The sequence below is a fragment of the Clytia hemisphaerica genome, unplaced genomic scaffold (assembly GCF_902728285.1).
Source record: "Clytia hemisphaerica strain Z4C2 unplaced genomic scaffold, Clytia hemisphaerica genome assembly, whole genome shotgun sequence".
Taxonomy (NCBI): Eukaryota; Metazoa; Cnidaria; class Hydrozoa; order Leptothecata; family Clytiidae; genus Clytia; species Clytia hemisphaerica.
The window spans coordinates 305643-314926 of NW_027103555.1; the positions used below are offsets into that span (position 1 = coordinate 305643).

The 9284-nt window shown below is 35.7% G+C and overlaps 1 long non-coding RNA gene across 1 annotated transcript; it reads left to right on the plus strand.

Moving 5' to 3' along the window:
* Window positions 1-4458: 4458 nt before the first annotated feature.
* On the plus strand, window positions 4459-5876 carry LOC136800429 (uncharacterized). The gene is made up of 3 exons (XR_010845707.1): window positions 4459-4690; window positions 5001-5096; window positions 5632-5876. It is a non-coding gene; the product is annotated as an uncharacterized lncRNA (long non-coding RNA).
* The last annotated feature ends 3408 nt before the right edge of the window (window positions 5877-9284 follow it).

The window sequence follows — 9284 nt, forward strand, 5'->3', positions numbered from 1 at the left end:
AGCCACAATAGCCTTTTTTTCAAAGGTACTGAACTTTGTTACTTCTCAAGAGACCTGGCGCCATTTTGTCTTCCTTCTTGGCTTCGTTTGAAAATTTACAGACTCGAACAAAAAATATATACAAAACAGTTTTTAATATTTTACATTTAGATTTTATTTATGTTTTTAATTGTTATTTCCGTGAAGCTGTAATTCGATGATAATAGCTTTGGAATCGACTTTGGGCCATATGATCTCTAATCTTGTCATATCTTAACAATCCTTTGTTATTGAATCTATTGTTTAATTTAAATCATGTTTAGATGTTTCAAACAATTAATTCCTTTCAAAATTTTTAAATATGGCAGCTTATAATAGGTACAAAAAGTTTTTTGGAATAGCTCTATTATAATGAAGCTCTATTTCTTACTCCTCGTGCATTAACACGTGGTAATTTATATCTTTGTTTATCTTTGGAATCATACATGATCAATCTAAGTATCAATTAGATTCATGCTCCCTGGTCAGTAAAATGTGGTTCTATGCATTCATTTTCGGTATTTTTATTCTGGTCTGTAAAATATTTAGGTACCCCACAACCTAGCCCAATTGGCTACCCTGCTTTTTAGACCAACCCAGCCAGGGTTACCATTTTACCAAATATTCTTATCTGACAGGGTCAACTTTTTGAGCTCCATTTGCCGACGACAATATCAGAATTCTCACAACAATATGAAAAAGAAACGGAAAAAATTGAAGTGCTCTCTCCCTCACTCAGTGATTTTTTACATCTTTTTAATGATAAAAAATCTTCCGCGAGGACAGACCTTGAAGTTACAACACACGTAGAGCCGCTTTGTGTTATGTTATGATAAAATTACAGAGAGTCTGGTAATAGTCGCAATGGAGTGCCGTCCAGTGTGGAAACGATGCAAAGTCCACGCCGAATTGTTATTTGATTAAAGTGAGGTCCACGCCCAAAGAAGTTCGGCTTGTGGAAAGGCGGGCAAAATTGCAGGGGGAGTAAGCCCCTAACAGGACTAGGGCTGAGCCTTGGTGGGGGTTCACAAAGAAAGGCCTGAGATTTTGATCTTCTCATGCCTAAAATTTGTAGAAAAGCGCTTAAATTGCAATGGCAACGACTGCATGGTCGGAATGTGGGGAGGAGAATGCACCAGTCACCTTATTTGCAAGTATTTTCTATTTGATCTCAGAAGCTGGTCCATACCATCCATTAAAAAAAGCTTCTGGTACTTATGGTTTCTCTGGAAATGGAAACTTTTTTGCAGCTGTACACCGGATGCTCTTAGATCGGATGGCCAAAAGTCACCTTATTTATTTTCTCATCCCCGCATCGCTAAAAGTCACCCTGGAAGACAGGGGTTCGGTTATCATCTGTTAGGGTCAGGGTTGGAGCTCGAGAGTCGCCATAAAGGACGGAAGGTCCTCATAGGGGCACTCGTACCCTGTGACTTAACTTAGGATCCCGAAGGGATCCTTGTAGGGGCATTGGTAGGGTTGGGAGTTTCATCTATATATAGAGATTTGTCCGTTCTATATAAGTTCTTTCAAATTGCGGAATTTGGTATGCGACGATGGCACAGTGGATAGAGTATTGGCTTCCGGAACCAAAGGTCTTTGTTTGGCGAGGGTTCTACGGTTCCCATACGGTGCGATGATTTGATTGGACGAAATATGATTGACAGATCAAAACCTAGAAATCTTAGATGGTTAGAAAATAAAAAACAAAGTCTCAGACAGTCAGAAAAGAGAACAATAGGATAAGAGATAGGAAATAAAAAAAAGTGAAGATTGGCCATCCGATATAACATCTACCCTGTACACGATCGTGTTCAAAAATAAAGGCCTGTTTTGTGACATTTTCAAAGTTGGCTGACAATTATGTTAATAAAATGAGTATTTTTGGTGGCTAACCGTTTATTTTTTCACCAAGGATAAGTAGAATGATTAACCTTTCCAATTGTTTTGGAGCGAAATTAAGTGGCTTACTAGGTTACAAGATATTTCAATATAATCTATGAGTCGTTTATGTGGCTGACAACACTGGTGGCTTTTTGAAACCAACCAGTTTCAAAATGTTGCACTTTTATCTGTTTTGAGATAAGGCCGATGTAAGTTACATGTGAGTTTACCGTCGTCAACTTACCCGAAAATAGACGCGGCATGATTTCATTATTCATTATTCATTATTTTCCCAACAGCACCTTATCCACCATTTCTGCTAACCATTCTCTCTCAAAATAAAAAATTTTGCTTCGCTTCAACCCTACGCATGTTTTGCGAACGAAAAATAAAGATTGATTGCTACAGTGGCGCTAGATTTGGCAAAAAACTAAAATGGCCGCCAGGGCGGTTAGGCAGATAGATGGGCGTGACGCCCGCTGTAGTTGTAGGATTGAGGGCGGTCACATTTTCTGTAAAAAATCTTCTTTGTTTACCCGTGTTTACTCTGGGAAAAAGGTCATGCGTAGAGGGAATCCTGCGTAGAGACGATTTTAACAACGATGGAGGTTGTAGTTGTAAAGAAATATAGAAATAATGAAATTTTGAGCAGTTTATCGAAATAATGAAATTTTCATGCGGGTGCTTTTTAGAGATGCGGGCGGCCGACGGTAAACTCACATGTGACTTTCATCGGCCTAATATGATACCTCTAGTTACCGATTCAAACAAACCATTTCCTCCTTTGAGGTGGCTGACAAAATACATATTTGGACCTGGAACCACACACTTTACTCATTTTACCATTTTTTTCATCAAAATATGTTCTTTGTGTAAATACCGATCATCATATAAAATTTCAACGTTATATTTGAAATATTTTTCAAGTTATTCAAGAAATACTATATTTTTGTCAATTTTTGAGTTCACTAAATGTCACACTATTTTTGAACATGATCACACCAATGGTTAACTTTTTTCCTATCATTTAAAAGGTGACAACCATCAGACTCTCTGTAATTTTATTGTAATTATGCAAGCCACCACGTGAAATCTTTAGCTACACGTAGACACCTCGTAGTCCTATACAGGGTGTCCCTAATTAAAGTATCGAGTTTGAACATGCGATTGAGTAGAAAAGTTTGTGTGTGTTATCGCTAAAATATAAGAACGTTCTCCATCACACAGGCTTATTACAAAAGGTAGTTACAACCTATAAATTAATCGTAATGACAAAGAAAAAAGAGGGAGAGCTTAAAATACAATTTTGTGAATACACACATAAAACGTTCATTGATTACGATTTGTTCCTCGCGTCGTTCGTTGATTATCGTTATTTCCCCCTCTTTCGTTGATTATCGTTATGCCACCCTCGTTATGTCCATCCATTTCCTCTTCCATTTGTCCATTCTCGTCGTCGTCTTCAAATCCTTCAGAGAGGTCTTGGCTTTCCGATGGCAGACCGAGGTCCTTCCGTACCTTTCTCCGCTACTTCTTCTCTTTCTCCGCCTTTCTTTTAAATGCTCGCCCTCTTCGAGCTTGTGAGGTCGATATTCCTTTATTTTTTGCGACCTTCCTATAGAATGAAAAGAGTTTCACTTGGGTAAAATTAATACTTAAATCTATATAGCCTAACCCAATTTCAAGTAATTTAGGGGTCAAAGTAAAAGTTGGGTATAAATCCTAAAATACTTCAATTTCACCCTATAGATAAGAACAGGATAAGAGCCGAGCCTCATTAAATCTAATCTTATAAAAAAAGTGCATTCGGTCGATCTTGCTTTTATCGCATTCAATCATGGTCTTTCGCACTCCCTTAGAAATCTCCACCTTTGTTTCCTTTGTGATATTCTAGTGCAATTCTTACAAGTTAAACATTTTTACACTTTCACACGACTCCATCATCAACATTGATGTTGTGGGGGAGGGGTTTACAAACAGCTCTGTCTGGGATTATAGTAGAATGGATAATGTTATATAATTCGAAATCTATCAAAAGTAATACGCAATTGAAAATTCACTGCCAGCTAATTTGAAATGTACTTTAGGGATTAACCAAAGTTGCAAAGAAGCACAGCATTTTATGTGACATTTTGTCCAAACTAAACTATCTAAAGTATTTTGAATTAGTTTTTGTTATCGTAGTCATAAAAATTTTATGTATTTTTATAAAAAATCTCAATGTTATTACCATTGTAAGTATTTCTTATTTTGAATAAAGCGGATAATTGACAATTATCATGTTCAAATTATTTCTGAATCATCTTGTTCCTTTGCCTTCAAATATCCCTATTTTTGGTCAACTGAATTAAGTCATGGTTGATTTTTTCTTCGAGCGATGCTTTTTAATTGACCTAGATTTATACTGCCCTTTTTATTATGGAAATTTTAGGTTTGTTGATTGGCTGAATTTAATCGCACAATATAATTCATTTTAATCTAGAACTGTTAACTTATTCCTCTCTATAATTTACTGGAAGGATTTATTTGTCCAAGTATTTTTATCATTTCAGAGAAAAATACAAAAATGATTGAAAAATGACAAATTCCTTAGCTTATTACAGATTTGAAGCCGTTTTACTGTTATATGGCGTTGACAACTTGTTGAAGTGGTTTTCCGGACACAGAATAGCGATACGATACATCGTTTGAAAACCTATCAATATGGACAATGAGGTTTTCTTCAGTATTGGAGAAAATACTGGATTGGAGAAATGGATTATTTCCCATTAAAATGCTGCGATGCGAGGTATTATTCATTTATTACATTTTAAATTTGGTTTTGATGTAAGAAACTTTTTTAATGTGTATGGGAATGTTACAGGTTACTCTTTCTTTGCAAAATTCTGTAAACATATCTCATAGATTTTTTAATAGAGGGGATGCCAATTTATTGGGGGGGGGCCTTTGTAGAGAGGTACCAACATTGTCCTAAAAAAGGGAAATAGGAATGTAGCCTCGAGACATAAAATAAATGAACAAATCACTTCAAAATCTATTGTTTATCACGGAAAGTAAAAGCTAGGCAAATCAAAAAATATTTTTAATGATTTTTTCAGCTTGATAATCAGGAAGCTGTCTATGCTAAAGAAGTTTCTTTTAATATTGGCTCCTATGGTCCCAAATTGGCATTCGAAATGAGGATCTCTGAACGTGTAAGACCTTTCGTTATTTTACGATTTAGTTATTTTGTAAGGTATGAAGGGGTAGGTGAAATGCATCAAATTGTCAATACTTTTTGTAAGTTTTCTTTAAAGGGGGTAAAAGCAATTAATGAGGACACCTTGATAAAATGGTATTCCGATGGTGGACCGGCGGCCGTCTCCGCTGAAATTCTAAAGGAGATGCATGGCCAATTTCCCATTGGATAGGACTGCTAGTCAGCCTTTGATGTACCGCATCGCCAATCGGAATCAGCTACCCTGTCCGAAGCTTGGAAATAATAAGGTTGGTCCTGCCTATCCCCGAAAGCAAAGGCTGGAGTTCGGGCCTCAAGCTCCGGTGTGACGCGGTCTGGGGAAATTCTGTAATCAAATCCTCCCTGATATTAAAAATTCTCCTGGACTTGGGGAGCTTTAGCGTGTCGAAAGAAAATTTCTACATCAGGTGCCAGATAAATTACTTATAATAAATAAATATAACTGGACGCTGTTTCCTCTTGCTCATCGGTTGACTCTATTGTTTCTCTAGAGCTTTTATGGTTTATCGACGGTTATGTATAGACCATTGATTGGAAGGACATCGCCTTGTTGGATTTGATTGTTAACTTGGAATAGAACTTCAAGAGTGAGGTAATCGAAGCATGCATATTGGAATGTGGATAATGGAAACACTGAATGTTGGAATCTTAGAGCTTTGGTCGTAAGATATCTCTTTTATCTATCATTTTGTCGTAGTTTTTAGAAAATTTTGAATTTCTATTGCATTGAACTAGATATTAGCCCATTTCGATTCCTTAAGAGGAATTTATGAGTTTAAACATTATTTTGAAAATTATACAAAGCTAACCGCACTCTTTGGGGGGTGTCTCTGGCTGAAATGGGATTGCATGTAGTCATTTTTGGGCAAAATATTTAAGTAGTGAGACCCAATTTTGCTACTCAAAAAAAGAGGGAGACTAGGGAAACTAGTGGTTGTTTCGATGAATTTCCTGGTATATAAGGTTCTCGTAATAGTTTACGTTTTTATAATTGTCTTTTGGAAAACTCTCTTAGCATGGGAGGTGTGTTTCTGTAATGCTTCAGATGGTGTGGTAAAAACGAATCTTCGCTAGCATCTTATCAATAAAATAAATGAGATATTCAACATTTGCCATGGTTGTTGTAGCCTGTAAACGCTTCACGGTCGCACCTTTTTTTGGTGACCTCACCCACCACTTCAAAGTATTCAACTGTTCAAACTTTACTTTGGCTTTTGAAGTCAAGTCAGTCATAATTTTCTCAATCAAAGCTTTCAAATGTGGCACAGCGTGTGTATAGTCCGGGAGCCAAACCCTATATCTCCTTAAATAAGCACTTTTGCTTAACCCAAGATTCTACAGGATAAACTATATATTTTTGGAATCCTCAACAATCCTAGCTTAAGAAATGGTCGGTCCCCAAAGTTAACTCCTGGTCAATTTTTCATATTGGGCCCGAGTTTAGGGGGTACTTTTTACCCTTTGTAAGGATTTGTTAAGGAAAATATCTTTCCATGTATGATATAATTTGCTATATCTCATGAATGAATTGACCAATTGCTTTGAAACTTTGCCAAAAGTTTCAAGATACATTGGTGATCATCATTGGCAAAAGATTTTTGCAAAAAATTATTTTTGGGGGTTTACCTGGGGCAAAATAGGGAAAATTTGGGTATTTTCACTGAATTTTGACACTTTATAAGACTGGGACCTACCAAAACAACTTTTAATGAGGCATAAAATTTGATGCGATACACCAGAAAAATTTCTTGTCAACTGTATTTAGTTTCATTTTTGACGCTCCAGGGGGTAAAAATGCCCATTTTATTGAATTTTTACATAATTTGAGCAATTTTCACTGCTTATTTCGCCTAAAATATTTACAAAAATAGATTTAACTTGATCTTTGTGTAATATTCTCTGGAAAATTACAATTCTGACTGGAAACATCACATTCAGAGTGCAATTGGACAAACCAGGGGGTAAAATTGTCCGTTTTAGTGGATTTTTATCAATATGATTTTTGGGCCCATTTGACCCATTAAAAAGTATTAGGGTGTACGAAATTTGATTTTTAACTATTGGAGACATTGATATTTTCTGATAGATATTAGAGGAAAGCAATCTGTGGTTTTCATTATCTGGCATCAGGGATACAGGTGTCAAATCAGGGAGTAAATATGCCAATTTCTAGCTCGCAGTTGCCTGAGTTTGGATGTTTTTTCTTGAGAAGTTTCCTCAAAATCCTAAATTTTTATGATAAAAACCAGCCTTAATAAACTTTAAATTACCACACAAAACCTTCCTCAGTCCTTTTAAAGACAACTACACAAATGTTCAATGCTTTTAATTGAAGTTATGGATACGTGGCTACATAGTTACAGTAATTTAGTGTAATTTTGTCAGCTTTTACTTGCCGAAACGGTCACTACTGCCGGTTTTTGAGTAGAACTTGTTATTTTGAGGAAAGCTACTGTTAAAAAGAAAATAAAATAGCGGAAGAAAAGAGAAGTCACCTCAAAGCATGACCTTAAAGAGGACATCAAGTTCAACTTTCATCAAATATGATTTGGCTTTCTTCGTCAGTCAGGTCGTATCCCGGCAAAATATCACTTTTATTTCTACGTCTTCTAGTAATTATTTATCAAGTACCAGACTCCAGATAATAATTGTACTTAAAACACTGCTAGTATGGACCATTTTTGGGAGGTCCTGAGAAGCAATGCAAGAAATTTCAGAGCAATAGCTAACAAAGTTACGCTTAATCACTGTAACTATGCAGCTTTAACTTCAGTTAAAAGCATCGAAATGTTGTGTAGTTGTCTTTAAAAGGACTAAGAAATGATGGAATGGTAATTTAATGTTTCTTAGAGCTGTTGTCCATCCTAAAAATTTGGATTTTTGAGGAAACTTCTCAAGAAAAACATCCAAACTCAGGCAACTGCGAAGTAGAAAATGGCATATCTACCCCCTGATTTGCCACCTGTATCCCTGATGCCAGATAATGAAAACCACAGATTGCTTTCCTCTATTATCTATCAGAAAGTTTCAATGTCTCCAGTAGTTAAAAATCAAATTTCGTACACCCTAATACTTTTTCATGGGTCAAATGGTCCCAAAAATCAATAAAAATCGATAAAAATCCATTAAAACGGACAATTTTACCCCCTGGTTTGTCCAATTGCACTCTGAATGTGATAGTTTCAAGTCAGAATTGTAATTTTCCAGAGTATATTACACAAAGATCAAGTTAAATCTATTTTCGTAAATATTTTAGGCGAAATAAGCAGTGAAAATTGCTCAAATTATGTAAAAATTCAATAAAATGGGCATTTTTACCCCCTGGAGCGTCAAAAATGAAGCTAAATACAGTTGACAAGAAATTTTTCTGGTGTATCGCATCAAATTTTATCATAACACAAAGTTTGTGCCTCATTAAAAGTTGTTTTGGTAGGTCCCAGTCTTATAAAGTGTCACAATTCAGTGAAAATACCCAAATTTTCCCTATTTTGCCCCAGGTACACCCCCAAAAATAATTTTTTGCAAAAATCTTTTGCCAATGATGTTCACCAATGTATCTTGAAACTTTTGGCAAAGTTTCAAAGCAATTGGTCAATTCATTCATGAGATATAGCAAATTATATCATACATGGAAAGATATTTTCCTTAACAAATCCTTACAAAGGGTAAAAAGTACCCCCTAAACTCGGGCCTAATATGAAAAGTTGACCAGGAGTTAGCTTTGGGGACCGACCATTTCTTAAACTAGGATAGTTGAGGATTCCAAAAATGTATAGTTTATCCTGTAGAATCTTGGGTTAAGCAAAATGCCATTTTTCAGGTTTGGCTCCCGGACTAGTACATAACACTTTCTTCTCGGAAACACATAATAGTACGTTTCACATTTACCACAATCAGCATTGATGTAATTAAAAAACAAGAGCCGTAAATATGCGGATAAATATTTCCTTTGCTATATAAATAGTGTCCCAGAAAATATCCCTCTTCAAGTTGAAGCCATCATGTAATACTGTTTTTATTCAGAGTGATATTCTATCGTAGAAAATCATCTCAAACACCTTATTAAAGCGTTTTATATTGAGTTTTTATCTTTTCCTGAAAAACTGGAAAAACAGCATTTTATATTTATATAAAATCGTGAAGG